Genomic DNA, 23,659 nt, shown 5'->3' on the forward strand with positions numbered 1-23,659 from the left:
ACAGGGAGAAATGTGTTGCTCTCCTGGGGCTGCCAGAGTTTGGGGGCGTGGGCTTTCCGTAGGACAAACTCACTGGAGGTCACCTCCACAGGGAGAAGATAAGCAGACCCTGCCAGAGAGCCCAACCCGAGCCTGGGAACTAGGCAGGAAGGCAACTTCAAGGCCCTGAAAGCCTGTACTTTGGCTGTCGAGTCTAAGAGCATTCAGAATTCATAACCATTTCTAAGTTTGTCAGTTTTAGAATTCCTTTCTCGTATCCTTCACCATTTTGTAAAAATTTTGTTAAATGGTACATCCTAGGCCCTGTTATGATGCAGGAAATTTTAAAAAGGGTCTGGCTCTAGCCTGTTTGGCTCAGTGCATAGAGCGTTGGCCTGTGAACTGAAGGGTCCTGGGTTCAATTCCAGTCAAGGGTATGCACCTCGGTTGCAGGCTTGATCCCTGGCCCTTGTCAGGGCACATGCAGGAGGCAACCAATTGATGTGTCTCTCTCATCATTGATGTCTCTATCTTTCTCTCTCTCCTTCTTCTTTCCTCTCTGAAATCAGTAAAGATATATGTGTGTGTGTGTGTGTGTGTGTGTGTGTGTGTGTGTGTGTATGTGTCTACCTTTAGAAACATTTAGTAAAGGGAAGAAAATCCTCCCCTAAAATCAGTGTAGATGTGGTGGGTTCAATTGCAAAATTTCAGAGAGTGACAGGTGACCATGGAAGAGGGGGGATGGGATGTGATAAGCAATCTAAAGCCACAGAGGTGGCGGGGACAGTATGGGTTTGTGGAACACGTGAGCAACTGGGAGGTGCAAAGACCTATTTATGAAGAGGAGCCTCGTAAAAAGTGAGACTTCCTGTCATCAGAGAAGATGAAAGTTTGAGCCACAGTAATTTGGACTTTATAACGTAAACCTGACCTCATTTTTAATCATAGTCTGGTGAGGTGTGGGAGACTGGGTATATGCATCTGGAATACACTATAAAATGTAGTCCTGGTGTCTTAGTAACTTGTTTAATGTAAGGTTTGCAGAATACAAAAGCAGGTCTAACATGAGTTCCCAGTTGGATTTGTGGAAATCACATCTGATTATCTATTCGTCCGTAATCATGTACTGGATCCCAACATGTGCCGAGCAGTCCAGTAGAAATCAAAGCAGGTCCACTGAAATGGAGCTGGTATATAAACTCCTCAACGCTGAAGGTAGAATTATGATCACATGACTAAGTCTCCTAATTAAAGGAAAAGTGACTTGAGCTGCTCAGGCTAGGTAAGTGTGAATCTTGTGTCACATTCTTAAGACCCTTTCCCTTTCTTCTGGATCTTCTAAGAATGCTGGAGGGTGTCTACTGCCCTCTTAGGAGAGCCATTTGACTTCTACTTCAAGCTAAGCTAAGCCTTGGGATCCAGTGTCTACACTAGTCCTTGATGCCCCAAGGTGTTGCTGTTGAAAGTGGAGCCCTAGCTGGTTTGGCCCAATGAATAGAGTGTTGGCCTGCAGACTGAAGGGTCCCAAGTTTGATTCTGGTCAAGGGCACATGCCTGGGTTGTGGGCTCGATCCCCAGTAGGGGGTGCGCAGGAGGCAGCCAATCAACGATTCTCTCTCATCGTTGATGTTTCTATCTCTTTTTCTCTCTCCCTCTCCCTTCCTTCTCTGAAATCAATAAAAATATATTTTAAAAAAAGGAAAGTGGATGCCCACTGTTGTCCAGGTCCTGCCAGATGCCACTGCTGGCCCAATTCACTGCACAGGCCAGCATGGGACTTTGATGGAGGGACTCCATTCTCTCAGTGCCATTACCAACAGAGAATGGCCCCACTGGATCTCCTTCCTACAAGATGCAATTGCTCTCCAAGCCCCCCAGTTAGTCCTATGACACTTACTCAGATGGGCTCAGGTGTCACTTCTACACAGACTACAAATCCACTGCCATTCCAGTCCCGGAGTCCCACCAGAGGCCAGTCTACTTTCCTTTTCAACTATAAAAATACAGCTATTTTCAGTCCTCTCTCAAACAACAGACCTTTTCATGCCCTCAGCTACTAGTACAGTGACTATCTAGATGGTCTCCAGGGCTACCTTTCTCCTGGCAGCAGTTCTCTGCTGCCCCAAGGTCCTATTCTTTGGCAATAGGATGTAGAAAGCTTGATCAGGCCTCCTCGTGTTCCTTGATGTACAAACATAATGCACTATTTTGATACTAAACTGCCACACCTTGCATGCCTTTGACAAAAAAATTCAGTGACCTCCACGATGAATTTTAATGATTCTCAAGCTTCTCAGATCCCAAGAACTGATTGTAAATAAATCTTAAAAAGTATCCAGACTTAAATTCTGGAGATTCTAATCTAATGGGCTTCAAATTAGATCAAGGAATGCATCATATTATTTAATCCAATAGTTTCCAATACTAAACATTGGGGTCATCCAGGGAGCTTCTAATCCAATAAAGATGCTTTGAGTCTACCTGGGATTTTTTTTTAGAGTTTTTAATATTTTTTTTTACATTTTAGCTCAACCGGTGTGGCTCAGCAGCTGAGCATCAACCTATGAACCAGGAGGTCAAGATTTGATTCCCGGTCAGGGCATATGCCCAGGTTGCAGACTCAGTCCCTGGTCGGGGGCATGTAGGAGGTAGCCGATCAATGATTCTCTCTCATTGTTGATGTTTCTATCTCTCTCCCTCTTCCTTCCTATCTGAAATCAATAAAAATATATTTAAAATAAACAAACTTTTAATTTGGAAATAGATTCAAACTTACAAAAAAGTTACAAGAAGAGTACAAAAACTTTTTTTCTGAACTATTTGTTAGCAGTTAACATGGTGCCCTAGTACTCTCAAATACTTTAGTATTTCCTACAAACAACATTTTCTTATAGAACCAAAGAAAACCCATCCAAACCAGGAAAATCAATGTCAATAGACTACTCTCTATTCCTCAGATCCTACTCAAGTTTTAATAATTGTTCATAAAACATCTTTTAAAGTAAAAGAACAGTATAAAATCATGCTGTATTTATCTCATCTCTCTTTAGTCTCCTCACTCTGAAAAATTCCTGTCTTTCCTTGATTTTTATGACCTTGACATTTTAAAATTGCAGGCCATTTCATTTGTCAAATGACCCTCAATTTGTTGCTGGAGTTTTCTCACGATAAGATTCTGGTTATGCACCTCAGAAAGGAATATCATAAAAGTGACATCATGTCTTCTCATTGCATCCTATCAGATGGCATGCAATTTTGATTTGTTCCATTACTGGATATGGGTACTTTGATTAGTTGATCAAGATGGTGTCTGCCAGACTTGTCCACTATGAAGTCATTCTATTTCTCTTTGTAATTAATATGTTTTCAATGAGGGAGAACCTTAAGACTATATAAATATCCATTTCCTCATTAAACATTCTATTTATTTATTTACATCAGTATATAATCACGGATTCCTATTGTATCCAGTAGGCTAAGATCCACTATTATTACATATTTTGTTACTCAAATGTCCCAGGTATAACCAGTGGGAGCCCCTCAAGTTGTCTCTTGTGGTCTTTAGACATGTCCCCATCATTTTTTAACACTCCTTTATTGTTTTTTGGCACAAGATGTCTAGATTTATTTTTATTTTTGTATTTATTCATTTATTTATTTGTTTATTTATTTATTTATTTTTATTGTTTAGAGTATTACATATAGTATTACATATGTCTACTTTTGCTCCCATTGACCTCCTCCTGGCCACCCCAACCCCCTCTAGTGTCTGTGTCCATTAGTTATGCTTATAGGCATGCATACAAGTCCTTTGGGTGATCTCTTACCTGTCCCTTACCCTCCCTGCCTTCCCACTAAAGTTTGATGGCCTGTTTGATGCTTCTCTGCCTCTGTATCTATTTTTGTTCATTTCTATTTTCACTTTCATTGCCCCAGCATTGAAATCAGCCAACCTGCAAAGAACTATGGTCCCTTTTATTAAAAAACAGTATATCAAAATGAAGATGCTAAGTATGCCTCCTTGCTATGGGATGTTGCTGCTCCTAAGCCTTTCAAATGAAGTGTGTGTCTGTCTGTGTGTGTGTGTGTGTGTGTGTGTGTGTGTGTGTGTGTGTATCTTACAATATATATTACTTATTTCTAATATATATTATGTTACTTGCATCTACATTTATTTCTGTCTCTATTTCTATATTGGAAATATGAGAGCCTCCAATTCCAACCTAGCATCATAAAATTCATTCTAGTTTTCTCCTGTTCCATATTTGTAACTCTGATAGTAAAAAACCTCCAATTAATAAATTTACTTATGCCCCAGCTGGTTTGGCTCAGTGGATAAAGTGATAGCCTGCAGACTGAAGGGTCCTGGGTTCGATTTTGGTCAAGGGCACATGCTTAGATTGTGGGCTGAGGTCCCTGCAAGAGGCAGATGATCAATGATTCTCTCCCATCATTGGTGTTTCTATCCCTCCCTCTCTTCTCCCTGCCTCTCTGAAGTAAATAAAAATATACTTTTTAAAAGAAAATAAATAAATAAATTTACTTATTTACTAATCTTTTCTCACCCTGGTCCCTCAACACCAATGCAGATGCCCTTCTTACCCTTTGGGGCACTTACACTCCACCCAAGCAGGGAGATGTTACACTGAGACACCTCTCATTTTGCTTAGACATTCTCATAAGGAGTAGAGAAAAGCTAATAGTTGAGCTGGGTTTTAAAGGATAAATAGGAGTTTACCAGGAGAATAAAAAGAATAAGGGAATTGCCTGGCTACCGTGGATCTATAAACCAAGGGATCATGGTTTGATTCTCAGTCGGGGCACATGCCCAGGATGTGGGCTCCATCTCCTCAGTGGAGCATGTGAGAGGCAGCTGATCAATGATTCTCTCTCATCATTGATATTTCTATCTCCCTCTCCCTTCCTCTCTAAAATCAATTTTTTTTTTTAAAGAATAAGAAAATTTGTTGTAGGAAGAACTATTTGTTGAGGGTTTGGTATAGATATGAAAGCTGAAATCTTTATTGCACATGAAAACCTCCCATGAATATTATCATTTGGGTTGGGGTGTGAATTAGCTGTTCAGATCAGACTATGTAGTGTTATACACTGGTCTTTTGGGGGCAATATCTAGTAAATTAGAACATAATACTATATTGGTGATTGTTAGAAAATTTGTTTGTTAGAAAAAAAATGAGGTGCTAATATTAAAAATTTAAATATTTTAGGGACTATACAATGTTCAAAGCTAAAACTCCCTTTCATCCCATCTCCCAGAAATAACCAAAGCAATAATTTATTGTATGCTCCTCATAATTTTTTCTATGCACATACTACTAATTATGTGTGGATATATTTACATTTTCCCCAAAATTGAATTATGATACCACTTTAAACTTGCTACTTTTAATTTAACATTTCTTGGATAGCTTTCTATATTAGAACATAGAATTACACTTAGTTCTTTTAAGAAATATTTTTCATTTTATTTTTACCACTTTTCTTTATGTTTATTCACACACTACATAAATACAATGTCAATGTAATAAAAATGATATATGTAAATCAATAGCCTGTCATTACCGCCATCTAATTACACTTCTTTATCCAGAGGTAAATTGTTGTCTGTTGGTACACACCTTTCTATTTTTCCTTTATTCATTCACACAGGTTTGTGTATAGCACTTTATTTTTTATAAAAGGGATGGTTGGCAATGTTGAGTGTCAAATATTATCAAATTTCCAAGCCTGAAAGAACACACAGTGACTGAAACCTGCCCATCACATCAGGATTTCTTATTTCTCAAGACTCTTCATTCTCACTTGCATTGTGGCCACTGCAAATGTAACATAGACACTGGAGACTGAGCCACATTAAAGAATGAGGTGCATCAATAAGACCCTCCTGGGACAGCAGACCCCTTGGCATTCTTTTCTTGGGACTTTAGCACTGCAAAACCAAGCTCAGGAGAAACCAATGGCAAAAAGAGGAATATGTGTGGGCCCCTTGGGCTCCCAGGTGCCTCAGCCTTCAGGTTTAGGCGTAGTTTTGTCAATGGCTCTAGGCTGCTTTGCCTCTTGTAGCCAGAGGGATTGAGTTTGAAGCATATAAGATCTTGGAATTTTTCCAAGTGCAACTGAGCAAGGTCTAATCATCAGTGATTGGAAGAGCAATGCGCAGTAAGAGCCAAGTGGGATTTAACTCAAAGGCATTTTGAAAGTTTGCTTCAGAGTTAGAATTGCAGCTTTCTGCCCCAAATTTCTCCACAAATATTCTATAGGCATTTTTTTTAAAGCCCCAGAGCCCTTAGCTAATGTTATTTAAGGAAATTTTATGTGACTAATTGTACAGATTGTTTGCTAACTTTTGAGCAAGAAATGATCTCAAAATACCCTTATGTCTAACTGATATTTCAAGGTTAGAGAATACTCTGGAATGCTTCCCATTTTCCAAATGTAATATTTTCCAAAATAAATGTTGGAGTAACGGCATGGCGGATACCATGTGAACATTTTAATTCACGCAATAATATTCTGGAGTTTATGGAAGCTTGGCCTTTGTCCAGGAGGTTTGGAAGTCCAAAAGTCGGCTGTTTCTTCTCAGTGGGAGCAAAAATGGAGGATGTGAATCAGAATTGGTAAATTGGAGAGGAGGTCACAAACGGAATGGAGCTAAGTAGGGAAAAGTGCAGTGCAATCTTCGGTGGGAGGAAAGCCAGTTGTACAGAGGGGAAGGGCTGGTTACCATTAAAAGCTTCAAAATTAGGCCCTTGGAGGAGAATCGAATGGAGGGGAGGGAGGTTAACAACCCCTTGTTTCTCTCTCTCTCTTCTAGAGGACGGGGCTGGTATAATGAGATCCAGGTGCAACCCATCCTTGTCTGTTCAGAAGCCCCCCCCAAACCTCCGATGCTTGTAGCTCATGTGCCACCTCTTCCAAGGAGCCTGCCCTGATGGCCATATTGCAGTCATCAGATGACATCATACTGCCAAGATGACCTATTTCCTTCTCCTTTTGCCCAGGGTCTGTGAGATTCTTGAGACCAGGACATAAAAACACAGACAATACTTCTGTGCTGGATGTTGATTGAATGGGCCTCTCTGGCTGGAAATATTGCTTCTCTCCTCTGGCTGGAAATATTCCTTCTCTTGGCGCTTGGCTCTTACCTCACTCATATAATTTTTTTTTTTCACATTCTACTTTGTACTATAATTTCTGTACATGTTAGCTCCATTATTAGACTCAGCATTCTTCTATGAGAGATGAGATAATGCATGTAAAGTATGCCCCATGTCAACTGAATAAATGATAGCTATTATTATTTGTGTAATGGGGTGCCTGGAGGAGCAGAAATTATGTTTTATTTAAAAAAAATAAGCTTCAGAGAATCACTTTGAAGCAGATCTTTGTTTTGAAAGAATGAGTTGAGAAACCCTACTTAATTATACAACTACAAGAGACCTATTGCCTTGGAAGAAGGGAATAATGGAGTGTCTTAGTATTGAAATATCTATTCTTTCCACTTCCCTTTGGATAGAAAGCTGGGATTGCGGTTAGTGCTGAGTTGCACCACTTCAGGGGGCACCATTCATACTGTAATCGATGTGATGGATGCCTATACTCTGAAGATGTTTGAGGCATACACCCTGAGGGATGTATAGTACCAAGTCAGAGGAATACAATTCCTTCTGAATACAATATGGATGGTGCCCCTGAAGTGGTACAAGGAGGCAGTCTTAAGAGGAAATAAAAGGGCTCTGACCCTTTCTCTTTGAAGTTCAAGGTCACTGGAACTCAGATGGATGGGGATGGTGCTGCCTGAGACCTGTTGGCATGAAAGAAGATGAAGGGCCCCTGAAAGGTACCATTCTTAAGTGAAGGGCTGTCGTTGGAAGGGTGGGCCCAACAAATGAGAATGCTACTGGGAAACAATCAGAACACCAGGACTGTGTACTAAGTGAGCCAAGGAGCTGAACCTCGAGGGCAAACACTGGTGAATCATGCAGCAGATCAGGACCTGGACCAGCAATGGTATTACCACAGCCGAAGTCAAGCCCAGTGAGGGAACAGCAGGGACCCAGCGTGGCAGAAAAACAGTAACTTTTGCATTGACCAATTCACCAGTTTTCTCTCAACTTGGCTTTTGGAAGTGGGTTATAACCCTTTGGATTAAGGAAATGTTTCAAATTCTTGAATAGTTCAGGGGAAAGAGATACAGGGTGAGGCAAAATTAGGTTTACATGAGTACATGAAACATGGAGTTTGTTCTTGTGTGATAATTTGGAAATTATTGTATTATTTTCCATATGAACAACATGAACCTACTTTTGTCCCACCCTGTATTGGACTTTCTGCAAATGAAGGCAGAGCAGCTAATTGAAGATATTGAAGAGATGTAATTTACTTGGATTCCAGAATAATAAATGAGGTCATCATGGTTTTATCTTCTTTATCATTGGCATTAGCTTTGTTCACTCAGAACATCTGGCATATGATGGGTGACCCATGAGACCAAGGGGTCTCCGGAAGCTCACTTTCTTAATAAAATTGAGAACACAGGCCTTTTCAGACTGAGTCTGGAGAGAATCCAGAGTGCCAATGTGAGGCAGACTCCCTGGCCAACTCAAGAAGGACATGAATCCCCACAGGGCAACTATAATCAAAACACCTTCCTGGGCTGCCTGCACAGCAGGTTGGAAACCTGGAGCCAATCCCTGCTACTCTGCATTTCCCCTGAGGCTGGTCTTAATTTCACCACAAGGCCCTGTCCTACGCAGTGTATGCTCAGCTTATGACTGACCAGCCAGCTGGCTGAGTGCAAAGTTCCCATGTTGAAAGAATCGGAATAGTTCATGGCAATTTATTCTAGACATGAGATCAGAGTGACAATCCAAGGAAACTAGATCCTTGTGGTTTTATTTAGGTGTGTGTTTATTATGAAAAATTAAATATATCACATCAAGAGAAGCATTCCTTTTATAACCTTTTTAACCATGTGAACAAGAATCCCCACCTTCTGGCCCCACCTTCTTTTCTGACTACAGTGTGATGGTCAAGATCATGGGCTTTGGGCCAATCAGCATTATATTCGAATCATGTTTTTGCAACCTATTTGTTGACTGATCTTCAACAACTCAACTTCCAAAGTGTGTTCTGGTGTATAAAAGGGGATTACAAGTGTACAAAGTTCATAAAATTAAATGAGAAATTTTGTATTAGGCACCATGCCTGACACAGAATAAGCACTCAATAAATGTTAGCTACCATTATTTACTATTATTTTCTTCTTCACCAAACTCTTCTCTGCTCCCTTTTACTTATTTCGTGTTTACACTTGAACCCACTGCAAAAACAACCAAAATTCAAAAATTTTTTTCACATAATCATATATTATTTGATCATTGTTTTATAAAAATGCATCACACAACACAGTCCTTTGCTATTTTCTTTTCTCATTTCATTAGTGAACATGGATGTACTTCCAGATCAATAGATTGAGACCAGATTCGTTCAAAACATAACTGCCAAATATGATTGTGTCACAGTTAAATCTATTTTCACTTATTCCTGGACATTCAGGATTTTCCAGTTCTTACCAACAATGTTGCAATAAATATTCTGGTCTATAAACCCTTTAGTATATACCTATTACTTCTGTAGAGCATGCGCCTAAATTTTCACGTCAATGTATCTGTGTATGTGCGTGTGTACTTTAAATTTTAATCGATGGTGCAAGGTGGCTTTCCCCAAATATCACATTCCCATAGTTCCACAAATGTATCCATTTGTCTGTGCAAATATTCAGAGAGGCAGCAAAGCATGATGGTTAAGAACAGAAGCTCTGGAAGAAGACTACCTGGTATGAATCCTAGCTTTCCCATTACAGGCTGTGCCACCTTGAGCAAGTTAAGAAATCATGCTGTACCTCAGTTTCATATCTGTAAAATGGAGGTAAAAATGGCCCCTACTTATTACTAATGTGTGTAAAATGCTTGCAACAGTATCTGCCACATAATAAGGACTCAGTAAGGGTCAGTTACAATGAATTGGAATCTTAATATGATCAACTCTCTGTATATCCTCTCATGTTTTTGTTTTATCATACAGCTATGGTAGAAAGTTCTCCTGAACATATTTCAATGGGAAACAACAACCTCAGCAGTTAATGGTACAAGCCAATCCGGATTTTCCAGTTGTCCATAGCTGACAGGGCGTTTAACAGTGTTCCTCCATGTGTTCTGAAAGTACTTCTTTCTCTCTATGTTTTTCCTGTTTAATGAGCCCAGCTCCAAAGAGCAGTGTTCCTGCACTGTACACAACCGCAGTAGCTTATGGCCGTTTTGATATAGAATTGCTGCCAAGTGTTCACAGCAACAGAAAAAAAAATCTCCTCATTCTCGGCTTTTTTATTTGAGAGGATGTCAACCTCTTTGTGTGAAAGGAATTAACCCCCAGAGAAAAAAACAGTTTTTAGGTGTTTTGGTTTTGTTTTGTTTTTTAACAAAGGACTGGGGTGAGCACTTGATTTTTTGAGTCACTGCTAGAGGAACCCACTCGGCCTGCTCTGAGCTGTGCTGTTGGAGCATGCCGTGAGCATTCCAAGGACGTGTTTACGCCAAATTCCAGTTTACCATGGACTCAAACAGAAAGATCAAATATTTGAAACTTCCTCTGCAGACGGCTGTTGTGACTAAGGGACAAAAGCAACAGGCAGCAAGCTTAGAGACAAGAAGCTTTTCTGAAGCGCCTGTCAGGGACTGCTGCAGAATGAGACCTCATTCAATTCCCCTGAACCCATCAGGCATGTACTGAGCACTTACTACATACAAGGCAGCATCCTAGGTACTGGTGGGGGTGAAGCACCAAGAACGAGGGAAAAGTTCGGGTACTCCACGGCTACCGTTCTGTTGGGGGAGAAAATATGCAGGACACACATTAGCTCTTTCTTGGTTTCTGTCAAGCGAGAGAAAATCCCACTCGGACTGACTTAAACAAACGAACAAAAAGTATTGGCTCATGTAAAGAAAAGTACCGAGGTGCTGGCCTCCAGTGGGGCTTGATTGGGGCTCATTGGAACCCCAACTCTCTCATCTTGTGGGTCTGCTCTCCCAAGTGCAGGCCTCGTTCTCAGATTTTATGTACAGGGAAGATGGCTTCCAGAAGCGCTAGGCCTATATCCTCCAAGATTGTGGCCTGACAGAAAATAAGACTTCTTTCACAACAGTATGTTGTAAGTCTTGGAAGCGCTTTGCAGTGGCTTGAATTTGTTTGCAAGCGTATCCCTATATTTATCACAGTGACCAGAGCGATGCATGTTCTAACTGGTCAAGGCTGCATGACTTGGCTGGCCCTGGAGACAAGGAGGAAGTCAGCACTTGTCGAAGCAAGTGGGAGGAAGTGGAGAAGATGGGAAGTTCTTCAGAGGGGGAAATTAAAACAATCAGACTTGTATTGCCCGAAGAGGAAGAAATAATTCAAAAACAAGTATAACAGGGGAATAAATATAGCATGAAGAGAGGATGCGGAATGGATATTTTCTGGCTTTAAGGATCTTGGAAAGAACCACTGAAGAACAAACAAGAATGAAATGAAGTTCAAATCACTTCCTAGGCTGTGAATCTGTGATTATGGAGGCTGACCTAAAACACACAGCCATTATAAAAAGCTGGCAGTGTGATTCAGGGCAGAAGAGTTCTTTCTGACGTCAGACAAGTCTGGGTGTGAGACCCAGTCTGCTCCTTACATAACCTTGGGTCTCAAAGCCTTTTTGCACCTATAATAGAGGGGTAATAATAGTCACTACTTCATAAGGATTAAATATGTTTATTAAAACACCCACATGCTAGCACTGGCTCCCCAAGTCTTGAGAGAGTCTCTCTCTCTCTCTCTCTCTCTCTTTCTCTCTCTCTCTCTCTCTCTCTCTCTCTCTCTCTCTCTCTCTCTCTTCCTTTTTAAAAATATTTTTATTGATTTCAGAGAGGAAGGGAGAGAGATAAGAATATTAATAATGAGAAAGAATCATTGATTGGCTGCCTCCTGTATGCTCTCTACTGGGGATCAAGCTCACAAACTGGTCTTGTGCCCTTGACCAGAATTAAACCCAGGACCCTAGGTCCACAGGCCAATGCTCTATTCACTGAAGCAAACCAGCTAGGGCAGAGAGTACATGTCTTTCTATCATTATCTTCCATTTACTTTTTAGCCCATTAAAATTCGGGATCCTCCTTATCAAACTAATGAAATTTCTCTTACTAAGGATAGGAATGACCTCCTAATAGCTAACACTAATGGATAATTCTCAGTCTTTGTTTGATCTGACTTCTGTATAACTAGAAGCTCAGTGCATGAAAATTCATGCACTGGAGGGGCGATCCCTCAGCTCAGCCTGCCCCCTGTCACAGTCTGGGAGCCCTCAGGGGTGGGAGGCAACCTGGCAATCAGGAGAAGACAACTCCCCATCACACCTCTACTGCTGCCACTGACACTGACAGCAGCGCAAGTCTCGGCTGGCCCTGGTACCTGAGCCTTGGGTGGCCCTGGGAAGCTGGGCAGCTGCCATCTGAGGCTTGCTGGTGCCTCAGGCCAGCCCTAAGTGGCTGGGGGACTGAGGTGACTGGGAAACTCCAGAGGCAGGTGTGCAGAGTGGCCAGGCCTGCCTGGGGGTGGGTCCAGCCTTGACAGGGCTGAGGGGACTGGGCACCACCATCTTTTGGCTGTGGGTGCCACCATCTTTGAGGGCGAGGCAGTCAATTAGTATATTCCCTCCTTATTGGCTGTGGGCACTGCCATCTTTGCGATTGTGTGAGGTTCAATTAGCATATTCCTTCTTAATTAGATAGGATACTAACACTCTTGATCACTACTCCCTCCTTGAAATTCTTTAATCCATTATCTTCCATTATTTTTCTTTGTGTCTTTTCTTTCCATCTATATCACCTTTCCTTCTCTGTATTCTTCTAGGGATTCTCTCTCTCTGTCCACCTCAGGTTTTGGGTTTCCTGGGAGTTTATCTTTGTTCTTATATTAGGTATATGATTATCATCATGACTTTGTTTTTTGAATAGCCTTTCTATGTTCGGGGAAATTCCCATATTTAAGTATAATTTTCCAGCGTAGTAGTCTTCCTCCTTTGCAACAAAAATGCAGGCACATACTCTTGATACTAGCAATCACCTCAAACCATAAGAAACTAAACTAGAAACCTGGTAGCCATTAGTTTTCACCCTCCAGTTTCCCATCTTCTCAAGCTCTAAGCAACCACTAAATTACATTTTGTCTCTACAGTTCTGTACATTTCAATAAGTGGAATCATAAAATATGTGGTCATTGGGGACTGACTTTTTCACTTAGCATAATGTTTTCAAGGTTCATCCATGTTATAGCATATATCATACTCTATTCCTTTTTATGACCAAATAACATTCAATTGTATGATTATATCATATTTTGTCCATATCATAGTGGACATCTGGCTTATTCCAGGTACTATTATTAATATTTCTACTTTATTTTAGAGATAAGAAAACTAAATCTCAGGGAACTAACTTGACCAAGGTCAGCCAGCTAGCAGTGGCTCTTACCACTGCCTCTTACCATGCTATAGAATCCACACCGGAGGAGAGATAATGTGCGGATTCTACAGATACTGGCCTTGCCCAGAAAAATTCTCATTGAAATTTTTTTAGGAGCATGACTAAAATTCTATCCTCAAAAAAACAAAACAACAACAACAACAAAATAAGTAGGTAAAACTGTGAAAAACATTTTTTAAAAAATAAGCAATTTTTTTAAGAAGACTGATTTTATTTTCAGATTTTGGGAAATTGTTTTTAAGGGGGAAAAAGTAAAATGACAAGCACACATGAAAAAACTGAAATCTTTCATTGAACTGTGAACTCTTAGCAGAGGAAAGGACTTCGGAAGTTATTGAGTCCCTCTCTCTCTGGAATCACTTCTAAAATGTCCCTCATTATGCGACCAGCCTCCTGAAACCTTTCCCACGTTTGATGTTCACATTTAAAGAATGCAAGTGCCCAGAATCATTTCTTGTTGTTTTTGGAGCCAAGGACTGTGCTCTGTATGTTACAAAACTGCTTCAAGGATGTGTCCTTTGTCTAAAAAACTATAGTACAAGAGACCTATCTCCCTTATTTTACTATTTCTTATGTTTTAAATTATTAAAAATTATGTGTTGCTTTTATGAGATGACCTTTGTCACCAGTTTGGATCCCCAGTTTGTTTAAATCCAGGCCCCCGGAATTTGGTCCCACCCAGTTGGCCCAGAGCAGCCAGTCGACATCTGGAATTGTGGTCAAGGTGGGTTTCCTACCAGGAACTGAAGTAACCATGCAGAATTCCAAGCCCGAGTTACGTCTTTTCAACTTCCTGACCTGCAAGTACTCAGGGCCTCTGTGCCAGCATTCTCCAGCTCTTTATTGTAGTTGGAATTGATTCTTATATCAAAATTTCTAAGTCCCTTATCATGCCAGATCAGGAGTGGTCCCAGAGCAGAAAGGATCCCAGCCATCTCCCTAGTAATGTATCCTGCATCTAGGCCAGTGGTTCTCAACCTGTGGGTCGTGACCCCTTTGGGAGTCGAACGATCCTTTCACAGGGGTCGCCTAAGACATCCTGCATATCAGATATTTACATTACGATTCATAACAGTAGCAAAATTACAGTTGTGAAGCAGCAACAAAAATAATTTTATGGTTGGGGGTCACCACAACCATGAGGAACTGTATTAAAGGGTCATGGCATTAGGAAGGTTGAGAACCACTGGTCCAGGCAATCTTCCAGTTGAAAGACATCCATCACTGGCTAGTCCTAGGCTGGCACCTGGCACGGGGGTGGCTCTCCTGCGGATGTGAGGGTGCGCCACCTGCCTGTTGCAGTCAGGGTGGGAGGAGCAGTGGATTTCCCCCCATTGATCTCTGCTGTGGGCTTGGGATCACAGGTGAACCTTGCATGGCCAGGGATGATTTCTCTATGGGCCTTGGTTAGGTTATTTTGATAGATGCCGTTCAGGTGGCTCATCGAGGCATCCCGCTTTTCCTTAATAACTCACCCGCTGAACTTACTTATCACAACTTTGAAAGCCATAATCAACATGATCATGCATGAATTCAGAGTGGACGGCTGTTTCACATTACCTTTTTGGGTACATGCTCGACATTCATGCAAGTGCCACCCAGCTGGTGGCTCTCCACCACGGCGACCCTGGCATCCAGCTTGGCAGCCTGAGGCACACTGACCAGCCCACCTGAGCTGCTGCCAATCACAGCATAGTCGTAGCCTGTGGCACTGAGAGCAGGTGGAAGGTTCTGCGAGGGAATTAAGCAATTTTTTTTAAAGCAGGAAAATAGAGCTTAGCTATCATATTTTAAATCTACAACAAATAAATATTAATACATTAAACTTACATAGCACTTAACTGTAAGCTTCTAAGAACATATATTGATTTGTCACAACAGCTGTTTGACGTGCATGTACATTTGTGTCCCCATTGTGCAGATGAGAGAATTGAGGTGCTGAGTTTAAGTAATTTATGAAGCTGATGGGTGGTAGAGCTGGTATTTGAATTCAGGCAGTCTGACCTCTAGATTTGGAGGTTTTTTTTAAAAAAAAAATAGATTTTGGGTTCTTAATCACTTCCCTCCTAAGCTAAACAAACTAACAAACATAATAAAAGCAAAGAAAGAAAAAAATGGTTATCAAATCTCTAGGAAGATGGCTGTTTAAAAGTAACAAAAGGTAACACAATATTAAAAAGCAATACATTGGAGTAGCCCAAAGATGTTATTCTGTACCCCAGAAAAAACAAAATCAAATGGAAAGCAACGAACATGAATAAAGTATCCACAGTATATATGGAAGATAACAATTAACTCACATGAAAATTAATAAGAAAAAATAGTAAATGGCCCAATAGAGAGGTGCAAAAGGACATAGATTATTTAAAAAAAAAAAAAAAAAAAACTTATTTGAGAAAAAACATTTAATCTCAATAATACTGAAAGAAATGCTAATTGAGCCAATTATAAATTTTTTTTCCCTACCCAACTAAAAAAAACATGCAAGCTTCACGGTGAACACATGAAGATGTGGGTGCACTCACAGAGGTCGTGTACACTCTGTGTCCTTTCCTCATATCTGCCTTGTTCATTTTTCCCCCCTGGCCTGTTCTTGAGTCACAACCTTTTGTAATAAACTAAACTGATAAACAGTATGTTTGCGTAAGGATTCTAGGAACTAGCTTCAAAAAATGCAGACTCTGACCTTTAGGCAGTCCAGCTTCAGGCATTTACTAACCTTCAAAGGTAAAACCAGGATGACAAAACCAAAACCAGGGATGGCACACACCAGTCCATCACTTAACTAGTCTGAAGTCCTCATCAGAGTAGACTCTTTGGTGTGTGCATAGAGAACTCTTCAGTCCCCTCCCTTTGATCTGTTTTCCCTCTCCCTCCTTATAAAAAACTCTGTCTGCACTGAGATGTTAAAATGGTCTTTGGGAAGAGAGTCCCCCATCTACTCAGGCTGCCAGCTCTTGAATAAACCATCTTTCCTTACACCAAAACAAGCAAGAAAACAAAGAAACAAATGCTACCTGATATCAAAATTTACCACAATACCAGAGTAATCGAAACAGCATGGTGCTGGCATAAAAATAGATATATGGATCCATGGGACAGAATAGAGAGCCCAGAAATAATCCCGCATTTCTATGTCAATTAATATTTGGCAAAGGAGGCAAAAACATAAAATGGGTAAAGATAGTCTATTTAATAAATGGTGCTAGGAAAATTGGGCAGATACATGCAAAAATATGAAACTAGGCCATCTTCTTATACCATATGCAAGAATAAAAACTCATGCCCTAACTGGTTTGGCTCAGTGAATAGAGCGTCGACTTGTGGACTGAAGGGTCCCAGTTTGATTCTGGTTTGATTCCAGTTAAGAGCAGATGCCTGGGCTGCTGTTTCAATCCCCTGTGGGGAGTGTGCAGGAGGCAGCTGATCAATGATTTTCTCTCATCATTGATGCTTCTATCTCTCTCTCCCTCTCCCTTCCTCTCTGAAATCAATAAAAATATATTTTTTTAAAAAAGAAGAAAGAAATGCTTTATGATCCATGATTCCACTTCTGGGAATATATCCGAAGAAATCCAAAAAAATATATGCACCCCAAGTTCATGGCACTGTGATTTAAAACTAGAGGCCTGGTGCATGAAATTTGTGCATGGGCGGGGGGAGGGCGTCCCTCAGCCCAGCCTGCAATGACACAAGTGTTCTTTGCATTCCACCAGGCCACACACATTGCCAGCTCTCAGTGGCTAACCCCCCAGGACTGGGGGACTCCAGTGGGGCTGAAATGACTGGGCACTGCCATCTTGTGGCTATGGGTGCTGCCATCTTTGTGATGGTGTGATGGTCAATTTGCATATTCCCTCTTATTAGATAGGATGTATATGAGCACAACTATTAAAGAAATAATCCAGCGAAAGACTAAAGAGAAACATATTAAATATGCTAAATTACTAAGATATTTTTTCTTTCTACTTTTTGTTATTTACCAAATTTTTAAAAAATATATTTTTATTGATTTCAGAGAGAAAGGGAGAGGGAGAGAGAGATAGAAACATCAATGATGACAGGGAATCATTGATTGGCTGCCCCCTGCACACCCCCTACTTCGGATTGAGTCCGCAACCTGGCATGTGTCCTTGGCTGGAATTGAACCTGGGACGCTTCAGACTGCAGGCCGATGCTCTATCCACTGAGCCAAACCAGCCGGGCCCAAATTTTTAATAATGAACACTGATTACTTTTACAATGGAGAAAAAACAGCAAAAATAAACTTTGCTTTTAGAAAACAGCTAATGGTAAGGAATATAGTCAGTCGTATGGTAATAACTATAATGGGTGGGTGCACGATTTACGGGAGGGGATCACTTGTCAGTTATGTAAATGTATAACTGCTATGCTGTACACCTGAAACGAATATAATATTGAATGTCAACTGTGATTGAAAAATTAAAAAGAAAAAAAAATAGGGAGGAGAGAGTGAGGGGGGGATGAATGATAACTGTAATACTATCAATTAAAAATATTTTTTAAAAGACAGTTAATGGGTTGTGTTATGTGTTGAGTTGACTGATCCCAATTACTTCTGCCTCTCACTGACACTGCTATCTGCCCAGGGGAGTGGGGAGCATCATCGCTTTGAAGCGCCAGCTCTGGAGATAAGCCTCCACTGACCTGTGGGCCTGCCGATTTGCAAGCAATGCCAGATAAGGAATTTTAAACACTACAGGGCCACTGGCTGGTCTGCATCAGGAGAGCCCTATCAGCAGAGTCTTTGTTTCTGCTGGTCAGTGGCCCTGAAAGAAAGCGAGATTACACTGTGGCTTTTACACTCTGTCCGGGACCCAGGCTCCACCGCTTAAAGAGCTGAGATGGATGGCCCTGGCAGCAGAGGAATGCCTGGCCGGAGAGATAGAGGAGCAAGACACCCGGTGCTGAAGGAGGGAGATAAGATCTCCAAACAAAGACGCTGGTAATGCTTTCCAAAGTCCCAGGAACAAACAGAAACCTCTGGGGAAGAGGGGATCACATGCCAGTTGGAATTCCCTGGCCTGGCCCATGGGAAGAAGGGGTAGGGGCCCTCTGAATTCTTACTCCGGTTCCCATTCTCTCGGTTGCCAATTATTAATTGGACACACAGGATAAGCCGGCGAGGTTTTGCTTACAGACTCATGCAAGAGACAGACAGGCAGACAGACAATTGGGCTATGGCTGTGGTATCAGGAACATCTTCAACTATTGAGAAAGGAAATTGACTTATAGGAAGGAAAACCTTGCCTTACAAGAGGAGTTAGCCTGAGGAAGGTAAATGGGGTTAGGAGAGAAAAGGGTTTTCCAGGCTAAGGAAATAGTTAAGACCTGCAGACAAGAGAGGTGAAGGGCTTTTGAGAAACATTGAGACATCTGGAATGAAGGATGGGAAGAGGAGTGGTTTCTTCCAGTTCCCCTTAGATTGACTTATGGAAAAATTAAGAGACAAAAGAAGAAAAATACATTTGCTGAAGCCTTCTTCCTTTCAAAACTTGGCCCTTTTCCTTTGTCCCAGAGAATGCTATTGTTGGCTCTCTTAACCCTTGTGCATTTGTTTCAAGGTTGCGGAGGAAATAAAAGGGACAGAGGCAGCCCAAGGCTGAGGTCTGAGACTCACACAGAAGCTGTGGCCATCACACACAGAAGGGACTAACCAGCCAGGTCAAAAGGTGACTTGTGTTGCCCTTACACTGCACCTGCAATCCTTTTCAGTCCCAGCGGTCACTGTGGGGGTGCGGATGTCATCCAGGCATTCTGTATGTCGAGTGCAGAGTGGGTATCCACTGGTGTACTTCACAGCCTCACTCGGGAGGTAATATATGCAAACATGAGTGGTATATGAGACACACTTTGAGTCCTGATTCTGTGTTAAACACTATGTGAGGTGCTGGGGAGAAAAAGATAGAAAGGAAAAAATAACTATCCTGAAATAGATCACAGTCTACTAGCTATGTAGTGCAAAGAAAACAACATGGGAAGTCAGCATCAAAACACAATTTAAAACTATAAGCTGCCGAAACTGGTTTGGCTCAGTGGATAGAGCGTCGGCCTGCAGACTGAAAGGTCCCAGGTTCGATTCTGGTCGAGGTCATGTACCTTGGTTGCGGATATGCAAGAGGCAGCTGATCAATGATTCTCTCTCATCAATGTTTCTAACTCTCTATCCCTCTCTCTTCCTCTCTGTAAAAAAATCAATAAAATATATTAAAAAAAAAAACTATAAGCTTCATTATTTTGTGAACCTAGTAAGATAGATTCATTGGCTCTCTGTCTTTTTCTACAGCTTGTCTAATGGCTGAATTGAATAACAGGTGGGTTTCTCTACATTTCTCCATATCTTTTCATCACCCATTTCTCCTGTGAGATGAGAAAACTCACAAGAATATGATATGGTCAAAATGACATGAAATCAGAAAGCCTTGAGTTTGAACTTAGGACTACACTCATCTTGGGCAGGTTTACGTAACCTCTCTGAGCCTGTCTCCTCTTCTAAAACAGGTAACAATAGCCATGTGGCAGATAATGTTGGTGGCCCACCCAGGGACCGTGTGCCCCTCCTTTTGCTACCAGGAGCTCTCGCAGTTTTGTCTGGGGGAGGAAAGTGCATAACCTAAGTAATGGCATACCCTAAATGAAGGTGGGGGTTGGCAAACTTTTCTGTTAAAATTTTAACATTAAATTTTAGATTTTTCAGGCTATGGAGTTCCTGCCACAAGCCTGCCATTGTAGCATGAAAACAAGCATGCACAATACTTAAATGAATGGGTGTGGCTATGTTGCAACAACGCTTTATTGACAAAAACAGGCAGTGTCCAGAATCGGTAGCTGTCTGCTCATCTCTAGTGTAAGGCCACCCTGACCATCCTAGTGCCTGCTTTCTCCACTTCCTTTGCAACTGAAGGCATCCATCGCCAGTTCTGGCCAATGATACCTAAGTAGAAGTCTGAAGTGGGGGGTTCTGGAAAGTTAAAAAAAAAACAAAAAAGCTTGTATTTTTTTTTTTTTTTTTTTTATTTCAGAGAGGTCAGGAGAGATAAGAAACATCGATAATGAGAGAAAATCATTGATCATCTGCCTCCTGCACACCCTCCACTGGGGATCGAGCCTGCAACCCAGGTATGTCCCCTGACCAGGAATCAAACTATGATCTCCTGGTTCATAGGTCAACGCTCAATCATTGAACCACTGTGGAAGTATGACAGCTAAGATTTTGCTTCCCTGATTAAAAAGAAGAAGAAGAAGAAGAAGAAGAAGAAGAAGAAGGAGGAGGAGGAGGAGGAGGAGGAGGAGGAGGAGGAGGAGGAGGAGGAGAAGAAGAAGAAGAAGAAGAAGAAGAAGAAGAAGAAGAAGAAGAAGAAGAAGAAGAAAAGAAAGAAAGAAAGAAAGAAAGAAAGAAAGAAAGAAAGAAAGAAAGAAAGAAAGAAAGAAAGAAAGGAAAGAAAAGAGACTAATGTGGTGGCCCTATACTATCCTCCCAATTCTACCTTGGATGTGAATATGGTATCTGGAGCTAAAGCAGTCATCTTGTAATCATGAGATGACAAGCAAAGACTACATGTTGACTTGCTAACGATAGTGATTCCGAAAAAGAAACTAACTCCTAGATGTCATCACTGAGAAGCTGAATAAATACCAGCACCACCTACTGGATTACAAAACCTATAATTTTTTAGACCACTGTGGTTAGGTTTCCTGCATTTTGCAGCCAAATCTATTCTGAAGTAATGTTAATATATGACAGGCTTATTGTGAATATGAGGTGAGATTAATATACAAAATATACAGTAGAGGCTCAATCAATAATAGTTCTCTTAACATTTCATTTCACAGAAAATTGACATCATTCCCTCTGCAATCAGTATTGTTACCATATTATATAAACTTCTTTTAAGAATAAGTCACCTTGAAATGGATTTTTTTTTTCAGTCATCTCTAGTTTCACTCTAGAATTTCCCACTGCCTCAGAAAGACGAGGAAAGGGAAGGAGCTGAAAGAATAACTAGTTTAGCAGGAGTCTGAGTATGAAAAAAAAAAAAAAAAAAAAAAAAAAATCCCAGGTAATTGTAAAAAAAAAAGAAATTTTTTTTGGGAAAAAAAACAACAATCTTTCTCTAGTAACTATGAATGAAAGTGTTCTTCTGCCTCACCTTCCTCAGCCTCTTGCCAAGGTTCCTCACGCCTGCCTGCAGCGGCCTTCCCATGGAAAGACAGCCATGTTGTGGGTGGTCTGCACAACGCGTGGCTCCCTGGAGACCCTCATTAGCTGGTACCTTATTTTCCCTTCCTCTCCTCCCCTGCCAGGACTCTCCCGCCTCAGCTTATTGAAGAACCAGGCTCAGCGGGGAAGAGAGCCCCTTAAAGGAGATACTAAACCTGCAGGAAGACAGGACAGAGCGTACGTAATCAGTCCAAGGATGGGGAGCAACAAGGAACAAGGATTTGAAAACGTTCAGAGTTAAGCAGTTTGGAAATAAGTTTTAGAGAAGCAAGTGTCTGGGATCTGTCTTTAAAATAACGGTGTGTGTGTGTGTGTGTGTGTGTGTGTGTGTGTGTGTGTGTCTCAGCTTAAAGTACCATGCAGAGAAAGACAGTATCCAAAAAATGTTGGTACAAGTATGGATCAATTATTGGGCAGATAGAACTTTTCAAATGCTTTATTGCAACTACTCAGATTTTCTGTTATAAGATGAAAGCAGCCACAAGTAACATGTAAAGGAACTTGTGTCCCAATAAAACCTTATTTACAAAATTAGGTGGTGGTTTGAATTTGGCCCATGGGTCCCAGTTTGCCTATCCTGCTCTGGACTATGCCCACACCTGGGAGTGCCTCCTGGCACTGCAGCAGCTGTTCTGCTACCAGCCTGAGGATGGAGGCGGACAGGTGCAGGTAAAGAAACCTGGTTGCTTAACAGGAGCCTCTAATCCTGATATACTGGCAACCACCCTTAAGCTGTGCTATCTTGTGAGATCTGCAATTTCCTTTTTATTGTGTCCATTTGAATAGGCTTTTCACTTATGTACAGCCAAAAGCATTTTAGCTGTCATACTTCCTTAAGAGGAAATACTCTGTCCCTAGCCAGTTTGGCTCAGTGGATAGAGCGTCGGCCTGCAGACTGAAGGGTCCCAGGTTCGATTCCGGTCAAGGGCATGTACCTTGGTTGCAGGAGGCAGCTGATCGATGTTTCTCTCTCATCAATGTTTCTAACTATCTCTCTCCCTTTCTCTCTGTAAAAAATCAATAAAATATATTTTAAAAAATCAATGGAAAAATATCCTCATGTGAGGATTAAAAAAGGATAATAAATAAATGTGATATCTTTATTTTATTTTTTTTAAAAAAAAGAGAGGAAATACTCTGTCTTGTCTATTTCCCTCATGAGCTTGCAGTGGATCATAAATGCTCAGAAGGCTGCAAGCAGGAGATAAAAAGGAGGAATGCCCCCTGGCTGAAGACTTCCTAGAGCAAGAACCTGCTCTATATTTTAAGTATCTGCTATCCTGCTGACACCCTGAACTACCACCGATCTGCTGCAGTCTTGCTTACAGGGTGTGGCGATGCCTTGGATGTAGCCCCGCCCTTGTGAAGTGGGCTGACTTCGCTGAGCCACTCAGGTACAGTGTCCTTCGTTTGTCTTTTATTGCTTCATATGTGTGAATCTTATCTCTACCGATTTAAAGGGAAGCTCCTTTATGGCAGGAAACTTCTTGTAGATCTTACAGAATTGGGCACTTAATAGATACACAATATATACAGTACTACTGAATATTTGAAGGGGTGTTTTCATGAACCTATTACAGAAATTAGAATTATTTGGCTCAGTAGAGCATCAGCCTGCAGATTGAAGGGACCCAGGTTTGATTCTGCCATCTTCAGGAGGGGGGTGTGCAGGAAGCAGCCGATCAATTATTCTCACTCATCATTGATGTTTCTATCTCTCTGTCCCTCTCTCTTCCTCTCTGAATTCAATAAAATTATATTTTAAAAAATAAAAATAGTCCCAGGATGATTTAAGCTGCCTATTGTCCCCCCCAAGCCCAAATTACACTGAATTTATCTAGGATTT

General features: G+C 41.2%; 1 long non-coding RNA gene across 1 annotated transcript in view; it reads right to left on the minus strand.

The window, feature by feature from the left end:
- Positions 1–1,892: 1,892 nt before the first annotated feature.
- LOC311628221 overlaps positions 1,893–23,659 on the minus strand; it is a 51,002-nt gene continuing 29,235 nt past the window's right edge. Inside the window, exons 2-3 of the long non-coding RNA XR_014795977.1 lie at positions 15,132–15,302; positions 1,893–1,972 (exon numbers count right to left, since the gene is read on the minus strand). This is a non-coding gene — a long non-coding RNA (uncharacterized lncRNA). The remainder of the gene's footprint in view (positions 1,973–15,131; positions 15,303–23,659) is intronic.

The sequence above is a fragment of the Pipistrellus hanaki genome, assembly GCF_964339955.1.
Source record: "Pipistrellus hanaki genome assembly, chromosome: 9".
NCBI classification, from domain to species: Eukaryota; Metazoa; Chordata; class Mammalia; order Chiroptera; family Vespertilionidae; genus Pipistrellus; species Pipistrellus hanaki.